General features: G+C 36.3%; 1 protein-coding gene across 1 annotated transcript in view; it reads right to left on the bottom strand.

Annotated features, from left to right (window-relative positions):
- LOC138704258 (uncharacterized) overlaps positions 1 to 23,277 on the bottom strand; it is a 499,259-nt gene that overhangs the window by 317,710 nt on the left and 158,272 nt on the right. The window lies entirely within an intron of this gene.

Below are 23,277 nucleotides of genomic sequence, written 5' to 3'. Positions count from 1 at the left end.
CATTCACAAACTCACACCAGCTGACTACACTAACATTCACAGCGTATTACTCGGCCGATGCGAGTGGAGCCGCGGGCATAATGTGAACTATCGCGATGCGGTATTACGAACGCAGGAGCAGTAGCGCCACGGCTCCGGATTGCAGGACTCCACTCGCCTTTGTCGAGTAATACCCAGGTTTCGAGTAAGCAACCCCACTCGTCCCTACGTCTAATACATAACAATCTATAAAACATCCGTTACTAAGTTGCAAAAATTAGGATTTTTACAAAAAAAAAAAAAAAAAAACTGTCACAAAATTTAACTCAATTGACACTATTTGTTACAGGGCTACCGAATAATCACTAAAAAGAATGATTAATGGCAAATGAAACGGACAGCGTAGCATAGGCCTAATAACTTGCAGTTACATTTTTCTGAGAGGTAGGAACCCACCTCAATATTCCGAATTAGAAAGTAAAAAAAAAAAAAAAAATTATTAATAAATTATGTTACTTTATAAACCGATGTTTTTTTATATTTTAGTTGGTTATTTAACGACGCTGTATCAACTATCAACTACTAGGTTATTTAGCGTCGATGAGTTTGGTGATAGCGAGATGATATTTGGCGAGATGAGGCCGAGGATTCGCCATAGATTACCTTGCATTCACATTACGGTTGGGGAAAACCTCGGAAAAACCCAACCAGGTAATCAGCCCAAGCGGGGATCGAACCCGCGCCCGAACGCAACTTCAGACCGGCAGGCAAGCGCCTTAACCGACTGAGCGACGCCGGTGGCTACCGATGTTTCAATATTGTTTATTATAAAACTAAAATTAATTTTCGGACAACAGTAAGCAGTCGTATTAGCATTTTATTTAACGATTATTTCAACTACAGAGGTTATCCAGCGTCGAAATTCAACCTGTGCAAGAAATGGCAGATGAATTTTACTTGGAGTAGTCTATTTCAGAAATAGGGCTATTTTCCCAGTCGTGAATCTACAACGTGGGCTCCTAGTTTTACTTCCCTTAAAAGTTAATATAATTAATATAATAAACAATTCTCCTAAGCAACGACGTAAATTAATATAATCCTTTAGTTTTATGTCTCTGCCTAGCACGGAACGCGATGCGCAATATGATGGATGTTCCGTCAAGTGATGCCAATAAAAAGTAACTAAACTCCTTTCTAAAGCATTTCAAATCATCACATTAAATGGAACATAAAACGACCTTTCCACTAATGGAAGAAGTTTGTAAGTGCCGGTTAACATAGGATATTAGCTATAAATTATTATAAGCTAATGGAAATGAATTCATCAGCATACAATCATACTAATAAATTGAGACTGAGATTCCTTTCAACCATGTTCTCAATAAATGTGATGGCTGATTATATAAAACAAGAGCTTTCTTCCGTATGCGTTTCCACGAAAGTTGTATCATTGACTACCTATATGAATTATACTGCATCTTGTAATCCAAGTAACTATAATAATCTTGGGCGCGACAGCCCATAGAGGGTCAAGGCTGATCAGAGTCCACGTATACATCAGTAGAGGTGAACGACCATCTAATCAGTACGAGGGCATCGTATGATTGGCACGATGATCCCCCCAGCCGTTATGCAATCCAAGTATAGTTTATAGAAAATCACATCTAAACTTTGCGACATAAAGCAAATTAAATCCGGTTTACTTATCTTCACTTCCATTTACGTTTTGTCTGCCATAAAAACAAGCAAACAATCTTTGGCCCTAACCGAAAAGAAATTCAACCAAAAAATGAGTTGCAAACACTTCCAACCATTTTGAAGAATTACACAGTAGTTAAGTTTTTACCTACGCATGTACCTACATGTGCACAGTATTTCTTTCCAACGGTACGGACGGACGGGTACGGTGAACCAATACATCATTAGGCAGAAATATATATATATTTATTTCTATCTCCCTCTCTCTCACTCTCTCTGAGGGCTGGAGGGGAACATCCCATGCAGCGCGACTTGAGGTATATTATGCGCCCCTGGCATGAGTTACATGCCCACCGACCCCACCTACGTCACACCGACGCTAACACCCTGATGACCACTCCCCGCCATCCATCTAAACCCATGTACCAATCTACGCCAACAGTCTCCCCACGTTTCCTCCCTCAACGGTCTGAGGTGTAAGCCCCCTCTCCCGTCAGGAGAGGAGTGGATTACGCTGCTGGCCACCAACTATCACTTCTTGACATATCTATGGAGGCCGGCCGAGAGAATCAGCGGCCTCGGAGGGCCGCCGTAAGCGCGATCTGAAAACCAAGTACGACAACCAGTAATGACGATGAAATGATGATAAGGGAGGAAAGTGGCGAGAATGAATGGGGTTCCAAGCGCCTGGTAAAGTTATCTTAATTTCATCCATAGGAATAAGGGGAAAAATTCCAAAAAATCTCACGAAAACTACTTGTCCTAAGCGGGATTCGAGACCGGAGACGCTAGCACGAGACTACAGCGGTGAACTAATATTTATTTTAATCAGATGTCAAATATGACTCAGGACTATATAGTACTATACAGTTGAGTATGTTTCTCATTCAAGATGAAATAATGCTGTATTTCACATTAAGACAATTAGTAATGGTAACATACTAATGTCTTAATTTGTAAGAAAATGGGGAAAGAAACACTGTGTGTATGAATATAGCCGTGTGTACATTTAGGCATTTTTTTATGTTTCGTGTAGGCTATACACATGTAGGTGCACATTTATTTATTTATTTATTTATTTATTTATTTATTTTCAGTATTAATATAACCTATGCAAGCTATATATTTACGTATGTAACCATTAATGCGTTACATAATTAAATGGAATTATAGTCTTACTAATAAACCGTGTATAGTTTTTATACGAGACTTATGCAGAGTTGAGACAGAAAACGTTACTAATAAACCGTGAATAAGCTATGGACGTATAAACAGGCTGTAACTATACAATGGGAATTGCTTTGCAGTAGTTATATACACGAAACTCCTTGTTTAAGCGTTGTATATAGGGAAAAAATGGCCGCCCCTCTAACAGCTGTTAGTATCGACTGTCATTTTATGATGATGGATGCCTTGTAACCAAAGAAGAACAAACCAAAGATCATAGAATTATTAGAATAATATTGCTGTAGCTTATACTCTCTGACCAAAATGTAGTGTGGTAATCGATTAGAGCCAGTTGTACTATCGATACTTAACATGCAACATTAGAGCGCTCTACCGGATGCAATAGAGAACCTCAGATATTCTATTACCTTTCGTAACGAAGTAATGACGAAACTATGACGTAGCTGTGTAACAGTTGTACTGTTATACACGACGTATGTATTGATTATTAGTAAGGAATTTACACACGACGTATAAACGAGCCACTCATTGTATAAGTATAAGACAGTTAAACGTGTGTATTAAGAGTTTTTATTAGTAAGACCGTTAGTGTATAAAACCATCAGAAATTAAGCGTCAAATAAAGGAACGTTAATACAGATAAAGGCGATATGAACCTGGCGTGGCGACACAAACTCGACGTCTTAACGTCAACCGGCAGCAGGATGGAGCCAGTGTTGACTGTAATTATTGAAGGCTGTAATTGACTCATCTGTATAGAAGTTCAGGCTAACTAATGTGCGTGGAGCTGACCACTGGAGTGCGTGGGAACTGCGTTGCCAGAGTAACGACCTGGTCAAAGACTCGTGACTTGTCTGAGAGCGGAGCGGACGATTCCTGCCAGCCACAAGACCTCCAGGAAGCGGTGCCGCTGTCATGGACAATTACTGAATTCTACACTGTATGGCAGGTCAAGATAAAGAGGGGAAGGCAAATGATACCTACTGTCTGCCTCTTGACGAGTGTGTCTCCACGGAATGAGGTTCCTTCTCATCGGTGTGGGAAATGGAGTTTTGTCGTATTCCGCTCGATTGCAGATATTGTACTTACTTACTTACTTACAAATGGCTTTTAAGGAACCCGAAGGTTCATTGCCGCCCTCACATAAGCCCGCCAGCGGTCCCTATCCTGTGCAAGATTAATCCAGTCTCTATCATCATATCCCACCTCCCTCAAATCCATTTTAATATTATCCTCCCATCTACGTCTCGGCCTCCCTAAAGGTCTTTTTCCCTCCGGTCTCCCAACTAACACTCTATATGCATTTCTGGATTCGCCCATACGTGCTACATGCCCTGCCCATCTTAAACGTCTGGATTTAATGTTCCTAATTATGTCAGGTGAAGAATACAATGCGTGCAGTTCTGTGTTGTGTAACTTTCTTCATTCTCCTGTAACTTCATCCCGCTTAGCCCCAAATATTTTCCTTAGCACCTTATTCTCAAACACCCTGAACCTATGTTCCTCTCTCAGAGTGAGAGTCCAAGTTTCACAACCATACAGAACAACCGGTAATATAACTGTTTTATAAATTCTAACTTTCAGATTTTTGGACAGCAGACTGGATGATAAGAGCTTCTCAACCGAATAATAACACGCATTTCCCATATTTATTCTGCGTTTAATTTCCTCCCCAGTGTCATTTATATTTGTTACTGTTGCTCCAAGATATTTTAATTTTTCCACCTCTTCGAAGGATAAATCTCCAATTTTTATATTTCCATTTCGTACAATATTCTGGTCACGAGACATAATCATATACTTTGTCTTTTCGGGATTTACTTCCAAACCGATCGTTCTACTTGCTTCAAGTAAAATTTCCGTGTTTTCCTTAATCGTTTGTGTATTTTCTCCTAACATATTCACGTCATCCGCATAGACAAGAAGCTGATGTAACCCGTTCAATTCCAAACCCTGCCTGTTATCCTGAACTTTCCTAATGGCATATTCTAGCGCGAAGTTAAAAAGTAAAGGTGATAGTGCATCTCCCTGCTTTAGCCCGCAGTGAATTGGAAAAGCATCAGATAGAAACTGACCTATACGGACTCTGCTGTATGTATCACTGAGACACATTTTAATTAATCGAACTAGTTTCTTGGGAATACCAAATTCAATAATAATATCATAGATATTGTAAGCTTGAATTATTATCGGCTAATAATTACGATGCAGGTTCTTTGTTCATAAGAGAATAAAGGGTAGATGGTACGATATCGTAGTTATAAATGCTCACGCCCCTACAGACGAGAAAGACGACCATATATAAAGGATAAGTTTCTATGAAGAATTGGAACATACTTTTGATCAGTTACCTAGATATCGCATAAAAATAATATTGGGGGATTTCAACGCTAAAGTAGGACGGGGAAATATTTTTAAACCAACTAATGGAAAAGAGCAGTGGCGTAGCATGAAATTTTGAGTAGGGGAAGCTAACTCAAGTTGTCTTTCATGCAATATGAGAAAACGTATTACAAAAATACAGTCTTAAAATAAATAGTAGTCAATTTGAAGTCAGCAGTCGAAGATTGGTTGGAACATCGTAAGTAACACCAATAAGGCATGACCTCAAATGATACGTAGTAAAATATGATTTCACGGTTTAAACATATCTCTAATAAATAGAAACATATACTGTACGTTTAACATTAGCTCACTCCCTGTCATACTTAGAGAAATCACAATATTAATACCTATCATTACGTAAGTATGCGTCTGTCTTTTGGTTGTGTCCTTCATTGACAGCAAGGGAGTCGGTCATTTGTTTTTTAAATCACAATTATGTTCGTAAGTCAGTTTTGATAATACAATTGTCCTAAAAAAAATTCAAGTAAATTAGTGTCAGGAACTGTTATTTCGCTCATTATTTATTATATCAGCCACAATGCACACTAACACTTCAACTGAACATAACTGACGAAAAGGGATAACTCGGAAACTACTTATTTTAAATGTTAAAGCTAGCTTCTTTGCGAGCCTTGCGACTAGGGTAGCTTAGGAAGGGATGAAAAATCTGCGGGGTGGATTACACAGAAGAAACCGGTCTGCTTGGAAGCTGGTGAGTGCAGGCTTCTTGTTTACTGCTGCATCACAAATCATCCTGAGCTGCCGCATCACAATATTTAATGCGTAAATATAAATTCTATTAAAATTAATAAATAATTTTCTTCATAAACTGCAGGTTTATTATGAAATTATTATTAACTGGGGAAGCTAAGCTTTTTAACTTACATTGACGCTACGCCACTGGAAAAGAGAGCTTACACATAACTAGTAATGACAATGGAGTTAGGTTAGTCAACTTTGCCACATCAAAAAAAATTAATTGTCAAAAGTACAACATTCCTCCATAAGAATATACATAAATATACTTGGACTTCTCCAGATGGATTGACACACAATCAAATACTATGTAGATCACATCTTGATAGATAAACGAAGACATACTAGTATAGTAGACATTCAAACTTTCAGGGGTGCAGACTGTAATGCTGACCATTATTTGGTAATTGGAGAATTAAGAGAAAGACTATCAGTAGCCAAGCGAGTAGAGCAACAAGTTAACATTAGTAAATTCAATATTCTGAAATTAAAGGACGAGGAAACTTAAGTAACATTATACATTATAAGGTCGAAAATTCGAATAGGTTTGCCACTTTAGGAAGTTTCGACGAAATTGAGGAAGTTACATGTTAAATGCGTGTGAGAAAATATCAGAGATAGTATCAAAATTGCAGCTGAGCAGAGCATAGGTTATTATGTAACTAAGAAAAAGAAAAAGAAACCGTGGCTTGAGGAAGATTGTTACATGGTAGTAGAAAGAAGGAAACAGGCAAAATTGAAATTCTTACAGGCTACAGTCCAGGGAATTGATATAATTATTTCAATGAAAGACGGGAAGCAAGTCGTACACTTAGGAATAAAAAGAGAGATAACTTGAAGGAAAAACTTAATGAGATAGAAACAAATAGTAAGAATAAAAACATTCCAGATTTATATAACGGTATAAAGGAATTTAAGAACGGATATCAGGGAAGGGTAAACGTGATCAAGAATGAGAATGGTGACTTGCTTGCAGACTCTCATTCAATCCTGAACAGATAGAAAAACTATTTTGGGAAACTACTAAATGTACATAGGCCAAATAGAAATGATCCGAGACGAAATTGAAATACAAACAGAAATGATCGAGACGAAATTGAAATACAAACTACTGAGCCATTTATACCCGAACCCACACTTTCTGAAGCCGAAATTGCGATAGAAAATCTGAAAAAGTACAAGTCTCCAGGTATCGATCAAATTCCAACAGAATTAATACAAGAGGGTGGAAGCGCATTATGTAGCGAAATATATAAACTTGTACTTATAATAATAATAATAATGATTTATTTAACCTGGCAGAGTTAAGGCCATACGGCCTTCTCTAACACTCAACCAGGAGTAAAAACTGCGTTATAGAAACACTACAAATTTACAAAGTACACACAAAACTGAATAAGATAATAATAATAATAATAAAATGTAAACAACAAGTAAGAAGAAATCAGACATAATATATAACATACAGAAAGAAAGAAAAAAGCATAATAAAATGTGAACAGCAGGTCAAAAATAAATGAGGCCTACAAAGTATAAAAAAAATAAGAATTATTGATAATAATAATAATAATAATAATAATAATAATAATAATAATAATATTAATAATAATAAATAAAATAATAATAACAGGCCTAATAGCAATAATAATACTAATAGTAGTAATACAATAGTGCAGTACAAAGCATACAATGAATACAATATTTTTAAGTATACACAGTAAGGAAAATTATGTTTATATGTAGCTCAACTTATCACATTAGAGATATACCATGTTATTTGGGAAAAGGAAATTGTACCAGACAATGGAAGAAGTCCATAGTTGTATCTTGGAAGCAGTCCATAATTGTATCTATTTTTAAGAAGGGGGACAAGACTAATTGTAGTAACTTTCGAGGTATATCACTTTTGTTGACGTCGTACAAAATTTTGTCCTATATTCTTTCAAGAAGATTAACTCCGTACGTCGGTGAAATTATTGGGTATCAGTGCGGTTTTAGGCGTAATACTGGGTGTTCATTTCAAAGTGTGTCATGACGTCACTGTTGTTGGGTCACCGATTTGAAGCGAGTTTCAGCTTATATGTTAGAGAAGTTGCCTATTATTTAAGGCGTTCTTCAATCTGAACTTGAGAACGTGTACGGTATAACTTGAACGACGTAGAAACAGATGGCGGTCTGTACGGTCTGTGTGCTACCATAACCTCTTTCGAACTGTGTTTTGCGCCGGCAAGTCGTACGCAGGGTATTTGTTTATCATCGGTTGCGTACGGTAACATTCCACAACACAAATCAAATGCTCCGTGTCCATGTTGACCGTCGAAGTTAATGTCAACAAATACGTAAGTAATCGTCTTAACCCTCTCCCCATATCCCGACAGTACGTATTTCCAAACAGTTCACATTCCTGCCACTACCGGCGTTACCGTACGTATCGGTACGTACTCTTCAGAATGAACGCCGTACTTGCTAGGCAACTTCTCTGCCTCATAGGTTATACACCTCTGCGGAACTGTAGGAAGATTAAATTCTCGAGGCTCATCGGCTAGCCACATGACGGCATACAGCGAGCCATGACACACTTTGAACTGAACACCCAGTAGATCGACTTTTGATCAGATTTTTTGTATTCGACAGATATTGGAGAAAAAATGGGAGTATAAGGGTACAGTGCATCAGTTATTCATAGATCAAATGACCCAGAATTTCCTATTTGTCCATCACCAGTGTCTAAATTATCCTTCCTTCTACTGCCCTCAATCATTTATTCGATATAGTACAATATAATACAATATAATATAATATAATATAATATAATATAATATAATATAATATAATATAATATACGGTAATATAAATACATGTGGATTAGTTTTAGGCAGGCGTATATTTTCTGTAAGCTCATATAGGCAATTCGGCATCTCGTGAAACCTATCTGCGCGTGAGGGGAAGGAAAAGGGACTGAGACGCTTCCCTCCTTAGCTACGCGACTTGCAAGCTAGCTAGCTCGCTTACCCCCACCATAAGGAACGGCGTACGAATACATTTGGTTTCACGACATAACGAATGATCTGTACAATGTACAGTATTATGATTGCTGTTATGATGTTAGGTAATGTCTAAATTCCTTCCAGAGATAAAATCCTCAGAGTACGACAGTATGTACTAAGCAAGTAATCTACATATTATGCTGTACTAAGGATTTAATAATACTCATACTTAATTAGGTTAGAAGAGTGAAAGGATAGAGAAATAGGTAGAGAGTAGTAGGTAAAACAGGAAGTAAAAGAAAAACATGAGGAAATATAATGAACAGTGATAAAGGAATCGAACTGCAGAAAGAATGGGGAGGAGCAAGAATAGATAAGAACATAAAAATGAAGGAGAAGATGGCTGGACGAAAAGGAACACGAAGAAAAAACAGAATGGAAGGAAAAAGGAAAGAAAAAGAATAAAAGAAAAATAAACGAAAAAAAGTATGAATGAAAAGGCAGAGGAAAGAAAGAAACAAAAGGAAAGAAAATAGTCAAGTATTAGAGAACAGAAATACAATGATAAAAAATATAAACACAGAAATAAAAATAATTTGAAAGGACAAAAAAGGTACTAATTTAAGGAAATTAATTTGTTTAATAAGGGAACAACAAAGAAGACAAGGAGGATTGGAAGAAGAGGATAAAGAGTAAGAAAAGAACTATAAAAATCGGAAGAAGATAAAACAGAAAAATGACGTAAGGAAAATATAGAAACTACATTAAAATGATACAAAATAAAGTACATAAAAGAAGACATTTTACAGAGAAAAAGAGACGGACAAAAAGAAACCAAAACAAGAGATTTATTGGGAGAAATGAAAAAAGAAAAAAAATAGAAAGCATTCAAAATTAACGGTATTTTTAAGACATGCCATTATACGTTACCCTAATAACCCATGGAGTTCTTCGACGAGCAACAATGAGACTTTCACACTTACCTGAAACATAAACAGAAAAGTGCAAATTAGTTTAATCACGTCCAATTACAGTGCTACGTTAATATATTTCACCAACAGTGTTGCTAGAGGTGTAGTGCTGGAAAGGAACTTTGATGATAATCCCATAGTATATTTTTTCGTCATTTTTTGTTGGAAATAGGTTTTACATTAGATTTTTCCAAATTTGTCTCGTCCTATTATTTTCCGCCCTCTTTTTATTTACTTTAACTGTAGTTTGATATATTGTAGAAATACATTTTCCCCGCTTAACTATTTCTTTTCTCATTGTCTACTGATTATCTTTGCTCGTTTCTGTATCGGTAGTAGAAGTTCCGTTTAAACAAAGTAGACTATTTGAATTTTAATATCAAAACCATCTGAAATAGAATAAAAAAGATCGAGATATATTTAAATATATGCTTAACATTTTATACTTACGGTAAATGTAAATAGATCTCAATCAAAACAAAAGATTCTGTGGCCAATAATGTAGTCAAAAAGTAAATTTTTAATCCTGACGTGCAGCACCACGCTTTTCTGTTCAACAACAATCTAAAACGATCACAACTTTGTAAGTGTAATCAGAGATACTAAATAGCCAATAAGCAAAAATGGATTGCATAGGAAAAATGTATGTCATCCGAAGTTTGAGATTCCCAGTCCACAATAAATGAGAGTAAGACTTCGTATTAAGTTAACTACTGAGAAGAAATGGTTGAAATTTGAAACTATCAATCTATTACAAAAATTGCAACTGTTGTTTATGGTGGCCAATGATTTACAGCTGTGGAATTTCGGCATCTACAGGGACATCATTTTATTTTTACTTCAATTTTTATTGTACCTGAGTTTTTTAATGTACTTCACTCCCACCCCTTCTACTAAGGAAGTTCCAACTCCACACAGAACCAAGACCGCAGATAGTAAGCAGTACTGAGTTACTGGGTATAGTACGTTCCAGAAATATGTTCGCGTTTTCCAGTGACGAAAGAGCTTTCAATATTGAATCATATTTTCGCACAGGTACTGTCCGTTTGCCTACGTCGCATCCCGATTTCTCCCACCTGCTTCTGCTCGGCCCTCTGTAAAAGCTGGGCTGTCTTAGCTCTTTTCTGAAAACATTAATTTCTCTTAGGAATTGGACGTTTATGTAATATTATACAGCTGTTTAATTTAACTTAAATAAAAGGGCCTCGTTAAGTAATTAACTGTCACGTGATTTCCTCCCTTTCTACAATCCTGCGGCATAACCACTTGGACGGACAGTAGATAGCATGTCTGAGTAATTTTATATTTTCGGGTCGGGCAGAGGTGAAGATTGAATTCACAGTACGTAGAGTAGGTACAGAATTATTTCAACATGAGTTACTAGTACGAAGGACGAAACTGGCAATTGGAATTAGATGCAATAGTCTATAGTGCGATAATATGCACAAAAGAAATGAAGCCTGTATCGAAATGAACGGCCACCATTTTCAAAATTGTGTTTAAATATTCATATTATGATAATTTTTCAATTTAACTTCTTTCTCTATATTGTACACTAATGTGCTGTAGACAGTATAATATACACTGCATAATGAATATGTTCGCATGGATAACTCCCTTCGTGAGTAAAAACAGTTATTCTTAATACAGTACTGTACTTTGATTAAAGAAAAACCTAATGAAAATTATGAAACTCAAAATCGCGATATTTCCTAGTTTACGTAAATGGATGAACTACTTTTCTTCCTTCCTATACCTAGTAGAGTGATTTGTGTTTTACGCCAGTATCATCGAACTCCAGTCTTGGAGGGGGAAGCAAGCGGTGTTTCCGGTTCTCTAAAGGTATAGACAGGTTAATATTAAAAATGTTAGTAAAAATAAAATGATGTCCCTGTAGATTCAAAAGAAACTGAATTGGGAAGGAAAGTTGTTCCGTTCCTTTCTCTCTTGTATTAGGCCTATAATTATCTGCGTACCACAATACCAATGAAAGCAACACGCTAGCGTCAGCGTCTCTACAGACACTCCGGAAATAACGGACTGTTTGCAATTAGATCCGACCTTGGGAATGGATTTTCAAGAAAGATGAAAAGGGCCTTAGAATTACACCCAGTACGCAGTAAATCCACAATGAGAACACGTCATACACTTCAATGCACACCAGTAGCGGCCGGTGATCGAAATCCTCGGTGAGGCCAGATGCAACTAGTTTAAGTGCCTCCGATAGGAAATGTTTATTTATGATATTAATCATTGTTATATTATTAATATCATGATTACTGTATTATTATTATTAGTATTATTATTAGTTTATTATTATTAGCCTACTATTGATGAAAAATAATGTCACTCACCAAATAAGCTGTTATGCTGTGGGTTTCAGTGATTGTTTCAGTGTGATGAAGCAACCCACATTATGTGTTGAAAATCCCCTCCTTTCTGTTCTTTTTATTTTTTTCCCTTGACAGCAACGAACAAGGCCAACAGAGAAGTTTATTTTACACCACATTACCACTTAACCATTTATGTTGCCCATACCAGGATGCAATAGAAACTCGCGTTTTAAGATTATCTGTCAGAAAAATTGTCAGCGATGTCGTAGGTACCTCGGTAGTCTCTCTCTTTATTTAAAACTTCCTTTCTTTCAATATTATTTCTTCTTGAAAAAAAGGACAATGAATTAACTGTACCAACATTATTTCTCGCATTTGTTTCTGTTTATATTTTCCCGAAACACATAACAACATTGGCCCAGATTCACTACTGTACTACGAATTACAATAGTACAGCACCCTCGCTTAAGTCATAAACTGAGACATAAGGGGAGGGAATAGTGTGGGTCTCTGCCTGCCAAAGAGCTGGAATTTGTGTTATTTATGACCTATTTAGGAAGACAAGTCACCATTGCTATTCCCGCCCCACTCTACCCTTGAGGCCGGCCCATGGATGTGAGGAGTGAAACCTGACCAGGCCACGAGGCCAGACGAATTGTGCCTCGGCTACAACGTTTTAAGCGCAAGCTCAAACCCCGCGAAAATACAGGAAATTCAGAAGACAGACCCGGCACGAACGATTCTGGCCTCAGGAACAAATTTTACTGCAAAACAGGTCTATATACATCACAACCAGACCCGGCACGAGCGATTCTGGCCTCAGGAGTAAATTTTACTGCAAAACAGGTCTATATACATCACAAAGTTTTAAAATGCTTCTACAGCGATATATGCTTCATTCAAATAACTAATACATTATATAAAGACACAAAATTTGATTTCTGTTAAGCCAAGTGACTGAGGCCCGGCCTCACTTGCCTCAGTCAATCAGCCGCCACTGGCACACACATACACAATATAATCACGTCAAACGTTTCATCTTCCAATACTAACATGGAACCTTCACACAAGTTCGTCAAAAATACACACTGGCTACAAATCCAAACCGATCATCACATTTGGTTTACCTTAAAAACAATTAACACGAATGAATACCGCACTCATTCCACACGCACATAATAAAAGTCAAGAACCTGGTGAACAATCATATAGGCTATAGAAGATTTTTCAACAAATGTTTGAATATAAGACATACTCCATTACATTTTAATCGTAACATCAGAAATATTTGCATAATATCACGTAGAGTCTGCCACACAGACAATAAGTACAAATATTTCACATTTTATCAGTTTTAACAATTTTTATATATATACATATAATAGTGACATTCAACAAAATGTAACATGAGTTCTATGTAATTTATATTCATATTTATATTTTTATATTTAACTTTTCGGCAAGTCGGCGAAACTACACAAATCAGTCAAATTGAACATTTCTCACACCAATATCAGATTTTATTACATATAACTCATGATTAATTATTTAAATCATTTTTATGCTTATTACTGGTGAATACCTGAATGGACTTACGTTTAGATTTCGTTGTAACATTTTTGAATATCTGATGATGCCGTATAGGCGAAAACGTTCATAAACTTTCCTCTGTAAGATGCAAATAATAATTTGCAAAAAGAATGATAAATTATATGATTGAAAAATTGTAAAATAAATTTATAATCTTGAACTGATTTATCTAAAAAAAAAAATGAATTGTAAGATGTCCTGAGTTAGATTGCGTAAGACTAAAGTCAGAAAAGCCTATACATAATCAACTAGATGAGTTCCTTGTTTATATTCGTGCCAATTGCATAGTGACTTTCGTTAACTGACACTGTGGGCAGAGTTCAGTAGCAGCTCAAAACGTAGGCCTACTACTATAAGCTTATGCGAATCATTAGACGAGACCTATTACTATAAACTACTGGGAATCATTAGAAGGCTCCTACTTCTATAAACTGCTGCACACCATTAGAAGAGGCTTTCTTGTTTTTCTCTCTCTTTCTCTTGTACGGAGGAAGGACCCGAAGACTTAAACTGCAGCCTAAGGCTTATTGTGCTTACCACTCCTATTCTTGTGAATGATTGGGTAGCCGAACGGCCGCGCTCTTGTACAAGTACAGCACGCCGCACCGTGAACTTAACCCGGGCTATTGTATGGATGATATGTGAATTAATGGCGGCAAAATGAGTCCGAGGTTCAACGCCGAAAATTACCCAGCAATTCTGCTTCAATTGGTTCAGGGAAAACCCCGAAAACAATCCCAAACAGGTAATTTGTGCCAACCTGGTTCTGAACCCAGGCCCGCTCGTTTCATAGTCAGACGTGCTGACCATTACTCCACAGTGCTGGACAAGAGATTTACTACTATAAACTGTTGCGACTAATTAGTAGTATTAGTATTAATGTTTATTTATTTAACCTGGTAGAGATAAGGCCGTCAGGCCTTCTCTGCCCCTCTACCAGAGGATTACAATGTAATATGAAGAATAAAAATACAATTAATATTAAATTTATAATTACAATTACAATAAAAACTAAATTACCTGATTAATGAAAGCTAGACAATTTATCATAGAAGTTAAGAACAAAGAATAACAAAATTCTAAGTGATGAAATTACCGGATATTGAAATATTTTGTGATAGGTTAAGAGAACTATTTACAAGAAACCATATCTGAACGAGTCTCAATTACTGATCAAGTACCTAGTAAGTTTGCGTTTGAATTCAATTTTATTTCGACAGTCCCTGATGCTAGCAGGTAGCGAATTCCAGAGTCTTAGCAGGGCTATTGTGAAAGAGGATGAGAAGAGGCCTACTACTATAAACTGCTGCGAATCATTAGAATAGGCCTGCTAGGTACTATAAACTGCTGCGAAGCATTAGAAGAGGCCTATTAGGTACTATAAACTTCTGTGAATCATTAGAAGAGGCCTACTAGGCACTATAAACTTCTGTGAATCATTAGAAGAGGCCTACTACTATAAACTGCTGCGAATCATTAGAAGAGGCCTGCTAGGTACTATAAACTGCTGCGAATCATTAGAAGAGGTCTACTAAAATAAACTGCTGCGAATCATTAGAAGAGGCCTACTACTATAAACTGCTGCGAATCATTAGAATAGGCCTGCTAGGTACTATAAACTGCTGCGAAGCATCAGAAGAGGCCTATTAGGTACTATAAACTGCTGTGAATCATTAGAAGAGGCCTACTAGGCACTATAAACTGCTGTGAATCATTAGAAGAGGCCTACTAGGCACTATAAACTTCTGTGAATCATTAGAAGAGGCCTACTACTATAAACTGCTGCGAATCATTAGAAGAGGCCTACTACTATAAACTGCTGCGTATCATTAGAAGAGGCCTACTAGGTACTATAAACTGCTGCGAATCATTAGAAGTGGCCTACTACTATAAACTGCTGTGAATCATTAGAAGAGGCCTACTAGGCACTATAAACTGCTGTGAATCATTAGAAGAGGCCTACTAGGCACTATAAACTTCTGTGAATCATTAGAAGAGGCCTACTACTATAAACTGCTGCGAATCATTAGAAGAGGCCTACTACTATAAACTGCTGCGTATCATTAGAAGAGGCCTACTAGGTACTATAAACTGCTGCGAATCATTAGAAGTGGCCTACTACTATAAACTGCTGTGAATCATTAGAAGAGGCCTACTAGGCACTATAAACTGCTGTGAATCATTAGAAGAGGCCTACTAGGCACTATAAACTTCTGTGAATCATTAGAAGAGGCCTACTACTATAAACTGCTGCGAATCATTAGAAGAGGCCTACTACTAAAAACTGCTGCGTATCATTAGAAGAGGCCTACTAGGTACTATAAACTGCTGCGAATCATTAGAAGTGGCCTACTACTATAAACTGCTGCGAATCATTAGAAGAGGCCTACTACAATAAACTGCTGCGAATCATTAGAAGAGGCCTACTACTATAAACTGCTGCGAATCATTAGAAGAGGCCTACTACTAAAAACTGCTGCGAATCATTAGAAGAGGCCTACTACAATAAACTGCTGCGAATCATTAGAAGAGGCCTACTACTATAAACTGCTACGAATCATTAGAAGAGGCCTGCTAGGTACTATAAACTATTGCGAATCATTAGAAGATTCAATTGTAACTTCCATGGTTAACACCCTAATAATCTCATTTTATTGAAATCGAAAGAAGTAGGCTACAGAAATAAATTTCCCAAAATATTATCTCGAGAAAAAACTATCCATAATGCAAGAAATGAACGTATTTTTTGCAAGTGGTACATTTTCGCGATTTGCGTTTTTTGCTACATTTGGTACAAATTCCTACCCTTCTCGATACAGTGAGTGAGTTTGTCGAAAGCGAATCCTCGTTCTTACGTTGTGTTGCAATCACAAAAATAAAATAAACTAAAATAAAAATAAGAGGAATGCAGTAGGCCTACAGTAAAAATAACTACTATACGTTACTCAGGAGAAGACGAGAGGAAAGAATGTGACCTTCTTGACTATCGCTGCTGATTATTATAAACATCGCTCAGATAAGCATCCCAGTAGCCAGATTATTACTCATACAGGAAACATGAGTAACAATGCGTATGAAAATTAAAGCCGAGTTGAACAGAAGGAGACCTAATGTTTCGGCTTACTGTAGTACAAATATTGCACGTGTTGTCGTACGTTGTCTGTTCACATCCCTTCCTCCTCAGTCCGCTCTCGTCTAGTCCTGAGTCACCGACAGTACGTCTAACGATACCTACAAAAAGTAGATAGTCCTAAGTCCGTATGAAATGAGAAGCAGAATATTGTTTATACCTCACATTCGGATTATGGGAACCACTCGACGTGACGTGTGAAAGTGATCGGGAATCATCTCGTCCGTAAAGTTTGAAACTGACCGGGAACCTCTTACAGTTAGGATATTCGTCGGGAACTACTTGCTCGTTTTGTACGTGTACCTAAATGGTTTAAGATTACAGTTGAATGCATCTGGCAACCTGTCAAAACTGATAAGAGATCCTTCCTGCAAGTAACTACCACAAAAACCTTGTCACCCGAGCGCCTCACAGTGTGCCAACATCTTTGTATCTCCACTCTCCGAAGCCGTTTCCTGTATTCCCTGGAACCTAGCGGCCATTTCCAGGCTCATAAAAAGCAGGATATTTTAACTCCCTAGCCCCTGCGGACGCTGCAGCCCGGACTCATTCCCCGGACTTATTTACTCTTTAATGGGGCAATTTACCAGCCGGAAGGGACAGAGCACGAAGAGTAAACAGAGCGACTCTGCGTAACCTGTTGTTAAGCAGCTTACAGAGAGAAGCCTGTGACACGTTAGCGTGATGCATTGTAGTACAGAGGCGGGATTCGAGCCCCGACGTAGCACTAGTGACAATAGTGATATAAACAGTAATCGTTCTGAAAAAGGAATTTTAAAAAGTTACATTTGTTCGGATGAAATTTCCCCACATTTAAAGGACAAAACTAAAATTCTTTCGATTGTTTATTATAATAATACACCGCTCTCTTAAACTGGCTGAGCATATTAGAAATTCAATCACAATTTCACAAAACACGCTATGAAACGTTTCATATAAAACAATTTTATTTGTATCTAGAAAAGGAAGCAAAAACGAGGAAAACTGTATAATAATAATAATAATAATAATAATAATAATTATTATTATTATTATTATTATTATTATTATTATTATTATTATTATTATTATTATTATTATTATTATTATGGATTTAACCTGGCAGAGTTAAGGCCGTAAGGCCTTCTCTTACACTCAACCAGGAATAAAACTTGCTTACATAGATGAACATACAACTGGATCGGAATTAAGTAATTACATTCTGATAAGATTTGGGTATATAATGAGATCAAAAGAGGTAGTTACATAAAAATTTAGCTCATAAAATAAAAATAAAGATAGTAGAATACATATTAATGTTGTTAGAATCAAATACGAATCACAAAAACCGAAGAAGATAATTCAATAAAAAATGTACACAGTAAAAATAAAAATAAACACATTGAAATACATATATAGTATTAGATTACAATTAAGAAGGATTCAAATAATAAAACCAGAAACCGATAATTGAATAAAATGTACACAAAAAATAAACTAATAATAATAAAAAAACAACACAACGGGATACATATTGGTGTTAGGTGATAAACAAACACGATTTACATGATCATGCAATAAAAATAAGAAACAAAAATAAATACAGTGGAATACATTGCGTTAAATATTTGCAACGCGTTAGATCTGGCAACTCGTCATAAGATATTTTTCTAATTTATATTTAAAAGAAATTAAAGTTCGGCAGCCCTTGACTTCTGGCGGCAGAGAATTCCAGTGACGAGAAGTAGCAACAATGTAAGATGAAGAATAAAGAGATGATGTGTGGAGTGGTATTTATAGCGTGTTATCATATTGTGACCGAGTATTTAAGTTATGATAGGGAGAAAGATTGTAGAATCGGACGAATAAGTAGGAGGGAGCAGAGGTGTGTAAAATTCGGTATAAGAGAGAAAGGGAAACCTTTTTGTTTGAAATATCTCAAGGAATAACCTCTGAAATTAATGACATTACTCATGGCTCAGCCTGTATAGCAGTAGCAGTAGTGGCAACATTAGTAGCCTATTAGCAGAAAGCAATAATGGCACTAGTCAGCAGAAGCATTGTCAGCAGCAGTACAGTATAGCATCAGCAGTATAAATACCAATAGATATAGGATAAAATCATCACTATACCGTCCAGTAGTAGTTCATAGTATTAGTCAAGATAATAGAGCTTGAAATTGTTCTTCAACGCCTAATTTAAATTACACATACCCTATTCAGATACAATGAGACGACTGAAGAGTGAGAAAAGACGAGTTACTCCAAGAATATCCGTCCCTACGGTTGCCCTTTCTCCACAAATATGTATCATCTGAAGAGTATGAACAACAAACTACATACCGTCAGTTGATTTATGAACTTTGTCCACTTAGGCGTGTACTTCTTGTTATTCTCCTGTATTGTTTCAAACGGTAACCTGGAGAACGACTCAAAGCTAATTCCTAACAGAGTCGAAATTCATGGGGTTAAAAAACGATCAAGAACGCTGAATTTTTAATGGCAGATAACAATTCTTAGCCTGGCTTCTTTAAAAAGACTGATAGAACTGCAGATTCCGTGTCATAAATTTACAACTTGTAATATTACTCGTACAACCCTGTCCTAGTAAAGCAGACGTGACAATGCATGCACAATATAAGAACATGTAGGGGAGGACAGTACAGATTGAATGCTGTAAAACTGTATTCTTACAGTCTGGCTACGGGTACAGTCAACACTGTTTCTTTATCATAAGTATTGACAGGAGAAGCAACATCTTGTATGTAAAAAAACATGGGTTGTGGAAAAAGTATGTCAAACGGCGTTACAGTGAGTATCTTTCAGCGCGGTATAGACCATTCGTTATCTCGTTGAACCTACGAAGTACTCTTGATAGTGGTACTATACCACATATAATATTGAAGGGATTACTGTTAAATACAGTGAAACAGTTAAAAATCTTGGCATTTTTATGGATAGCGATCTAAATTGGAACACTCAAGTAACACACACTTGCAAAAAAATATTTTCTCAACTTCACTCTTTGTTTCATATGAAAGAATTTCTACCACTTAGTCTAAAAAAGGATCTTATTCAGACGCTTGTAATGCCCCATTTTGATTATTACGATTCCTTGCTAACTAATGTAAGTTCACTCTTAGCTGAAAGACTGCAACGTGTTCATAATGTGTGCATACGATTCATCTGAAATACTCGTAAATTTGACCATATAACACCTTCCCTCCAGTTACTTTCATGGGTGCGTCTGAAGGAACGAAGAACAATACATTCACTGTCTCTTCTATTTAGAATCATGCATACGTCTACTCCGAATTAACTGTTATCGCGCTTTCAATTTCTTACAACTCTTCGAAACCGGCATCAAGCACTTCTTTCTATCCCTCATCATAGAACGTCTCTATACTCATCCTCCTACACTGTAGAAATACCACGTCTCTGGAATTCGTTACCTAATGATGTCAGGGACTGCCGGACTTTATCAAAATTCAAAATTAAATTGGAAAATTTTGTTTTGTTTAATGCTTTTTAGGTATTGCTAGAAGTGTTGATTTGTGTTTTTTACTCTAGATTAAAATCGCAAGTTTCTTGTTTATGTTAGTTAATTAGGATACAATTAATTATACTTAATCACTCATTTAAAGTTTGTGTGACTGCAACCTGTGTATATTTTTGTGTGACTTTACTTTGTTTATAGTGTTTTTTTTTTTTTATTTCTGTTATTGTATTTGTATTTCTGGTGGTGTGGAAGAGAAGGCCTGATGGCCTTAACTACACCAGAATAAATAAATAAATAAATAAATTTAATCGTGAGGGAAAGAAAAAGTAGATTGGGATGCTTTCTTCCCTCGTCACGCTTCCACTTGCAGCTAGCTAGCTAACTTCCCTCCACCATAAGGTTCTTACTATGAAACTACGGCGCACGCGTCCATTTGATTTCACGATACGACTCTCTCTAAGGCGATTGGAAAAAAAACACAAAGTAGCCTACTACTGAATTAAAAAGTACCATCGCAGCAGTGATTACAGTGGAAGTTTGTTTGATAAAATATAGTATTTCAGGAATGTTCTGTCATCTTAAACCAGTAGTGTGTTCGAAAAACATCCTTAAATTATCGTCTTAAAATTTCATACATTTCAAGATGGCAGCATACTAAACTATAAAACCACTATAAATAGCTAACACAATTAGGGAACTAATTGTAAGTAAGTTTATCTGGGACTGTTTACAGAAAGAAAACACAATTTCATAGAAAGATTTATTGGAACAGATACAGTAATTGCTGAGTAGTTTTCAACATATTCCTCACCCGAATTGAGACATTTCTCATACCGTGGAATGAACAGAGAGGTGCAGACGGCTGCCACACACTGGTTCCGATCCCAGTGGCAGACTTCTACGACACAGGGATACAAAAGTTGATCTCATGGTATGACAAATGTCTCATTTCTGGTGGGGACTATGTTAAAGAATAGTTCAACAATGTCTGTATGTGTTCCACTAAATCTTTCCATGAAATTGCTTTCTTTCTGTAAACGGCGCCAAGCAAACTTACTGTCTGGAGGGCGCTCGTAATTGCGGTCGAGTGGCCAAAATTTGTGCAAGCACTCGTTTTGACATAATTAACATGGTGGAAGAAAAAAAAAATAACTTTTTTATTTGCCCCATGAGAGTGTTTGCTTGTAAGCTCCCTTCTTTATGGACAGATCTTTCTGCGGGACCAATGTCTTGATTGAGAATGCCGCTGTGTCTGCAGAGTGTCTAGTGAGATCGTGCAGGTCTTCGACGGTCAGTGCAGAAAACAACGTACGAAACAAACCCAGGGACTGCACTGTAACGTATTGAGTGGCAGACGAGCCTTCGAAATAAAAATGAAGTCAGCCTTGAAAGTGATGGCATGAAAAGAAGAGTAAGTGGTCTTCCTGGATGAATGTGAACAGCATCTTAAGTAGTTTTTAAAAGCCTACTTGTCACATATTTGTTTCCTTTAAAGTATTTGTTTACAGGTCCTCAACACGACGAAACGTTTCCTGTTGGGAACAAAGTTTGTATGAGCCTGGTTTATCTCGTTACAAAACAAACCAAACTTCATTAATTTTGTAACATGTGCAAGCGACATTTCCGTCTCAAATTCATACAGTCTGCCTTTAATCATTAATTACGAACACTGTGTTGATTAAAGTAGCCATAATGTGATTATGTGCTTTTGAGAACACGCCAGTACTAATTTATTAGGGTTGTGTAACCTGCCTCATTCGGGGAATGATGTCATAGCTTCAGAGAACAGGTCAAAGCTCTTCCAGGGCCGAGCCGCACACGAACCAAGGATTCCACAAGTTTACTATTTTGTATTACCTTCACCTGTGTCTATATTAAAAACTTGATCGGGTATGAAACAGTGACTATTTATTGAAATATATATTGTAAGAGAAGGGTAATATTATATTTGTTTATTTAACGGCTGTGAATTACATGAGAGGAGAGGAGAGGAGAGGAGAGGAGAGGAGAGGAGAGGAGAGGAGAGGAGAGGAGAGGAGAGGAGAGGAGAGGAGAGGAGAGGAGAGGAGAGATCTTTACCTTATCGACTATAAGTACAATAACATGATTTTGTTAGTTAGTTTTAGTTAGTTAGTTTTAGTTACTTAGTTTTAGTTAGTTGTAGTTTTAGTTAGTTTTAGTTTTAGTTAGTTATAGTTTTAGTTTTAGTTAGTTATAGTTTTAGTTTTAGTTATAGTTATAGTTTTAGTTAGTTTTAGTTTTAGTTAGTTATAGTTTTAGTTTTAATTAGTTATAGTTTTAGTTTTAGTTAGTTAGTTATAGTTTTAGTTTTAGTTAGTTATAGTTTTAGTTAGTTAGTTATAGTTTTAGTTAGTTAGTTATAGTTTTAGTTAGTTAGTTATAGTTTTAGTTAGTTATAGTTTTAGTTAGTTACTTATAGTTTTAGTTAGTTAGTTATAGTTTTAGTTAGTTAGTTATAGTTTTAGTTAGTTATAGTTTTAGTTTTAGTTAGTTAGAGTTTTAGTTTTAGTTAGAGTTTTAGTTTTAGTTAGTTAGTTATAGTTTTAGTTAGTTTTAGTTTTAGTTAGTTAGTTATAGTTTTAGTTAGTTAGTTATAGTTTTAGTTTTAGTTAGAGTTTTAGTTTTAGTTAGTTATAGTTTTAGTTAGTTATAGTTTTAGTTAGTTACTTATAGTTTTAGTTAGTTAGTTAGTTAGTTATAGTTTTAGTTAGTTATAGTTTTAGTTTTAGTTAGTTAGAGTTTTAGTTTTAGTTAGAGTTTTA

Source organism: Periplaneta americana, chromosome 8 (assembly GCF_040183065.1).
Source record: "Periplaneta americana isolate PAMFEO1 chromosome 8, P.americana_PAMFEO1_priV1, whole genome shotgun sequence".
In the NCBI taxonomy this organism is placed as follows: Eukaryota; Metazoa; Arthropoda; class Insecta; order Blattodea; family Blattidae; genus Periplaneta; species Periplaneta americana.
The sequence above is the reverse complement of the archived record's forward strand: the minus strand, read 5'-3'. Positions and strand labels throughout refer to the sequence as shown.